We start from the raw sequence: 1,312 nt of genomic DNA, 5'->3' as shown, positions 1-1,312 counted from the left end.
TTATCCCACACGGGGTTTTGTTCCTCTAGGAATTGCCAGCCATGATTTTAACCCTTTAAATGAAGAAAAAGCACTAAGGCACTAAAAATAGAGAAGGAAAAGCACTCAAGATAGAAGAGGCTGTAGAGATACAAAAATCCATCATCCACTTTTTCTTCATTTAACTGGCCAACAATGACAGTTTGTGTGTATGGATGAAGAATTAGGAGGGAGGATTGTTCTCCCTGTCTCCAGACTTTCCAGCTTCTCTGGGGCCCTTGCAACAACAATGAGTACAGTGTGAATAAAGAGATGTTTGGTGTTTGATAAACTTAACATTTATCTTTTCTAATAGCTTCCAACAAGATAAAGCATTCAGATAAGGGAAGTGATTTCTTTTTTTTCCCTTTCAGTATCTGAGACATTGTAGGATGATGAACAACAGCTGCTGAACTGAGAAGTTCAGGCTCAAGCTGGTACCCCTGGAAGTGACACAGCTTGTATGAGCTGTTTGCAGCCTGATCCACTTTGTTCATGCCCATTCCTCGGAGGAGTTACTGCAGTCTGATGGGGACACTTTAGGACGTGCTATGGCATCTTTAGATTGGACTAGGACACCCCTCGTGATGCAAGGATGCTCTGGGTACTGTGACATCACTGGTGGTGGACATTTCAGCAAGAAGCAACATGTGGTTTATATATGACCCTGCAATGCAGCACTGGAGCAAATGATTTTTATTGTGAACTACTCAGGAACTACAGGATTTCACACACGCTGACCTTTTGACTGACACACTGAATGCACTGATTAGAATGACTCCACTGAATATGTCACAAAATCACTTAGCCATAAATCTGCAGAAAAGGTTTCAGAAGCAGAGCAGAGAATGAAGTTATCCAAGCAGTTTATCACAGAAATTTATCTCTGACTTATCAAAGCTTCCCCTATATCTGATGCCTGAGCCTGCCTATCTCATACCCCAGCAAGATCTCCTAGTCCAGACCCCTGCTCAAGCAGGGTGAGCTAGAGCAGGTTGTCCACGATCACGTCCAGTTGAGTCAGACCTCCTGCTGGACCAAGAGCCAGCTCATGGATGCATCTGGTCAAGTCAAAAGTCAGCTCATGCATCCTCTGCATTGACTCTTCCCCTTGGGATCCAACTTTTCCCTGCAACTATGTGATCCTCACAGTGCTTTTTTCCACAGCAGCCCCTGGGGTCAGGATTGCTTTACTCATGTCCTGTGTGATGACAGTCCATGGCATTATAACATCAAAGGTAATTGGGGTCATTTGGGATGTGTATTCAGTGTTGTTCTGCTGCCCTGGTCTTGC

Source organism: Empidonax traillii, unplaced genomic scaffold (genome assembly GCF_003031625.1).
Source record: "Empidonax traillii isolate 1590-97213 ecotype Southwest subspecies unplaced genomic scaffold, ASM303162v1 scaffold5591:size10519, whole genome shotgun sequence".
Lineage (NCBI taxonomy): Eukaryota > Metazoa > Chordata > Aves > Passeriformes > Tyrannidae > Empidonax > Empidonax traillii.
Note: the sequence above shows the minus strand (reverse complement) of the source record.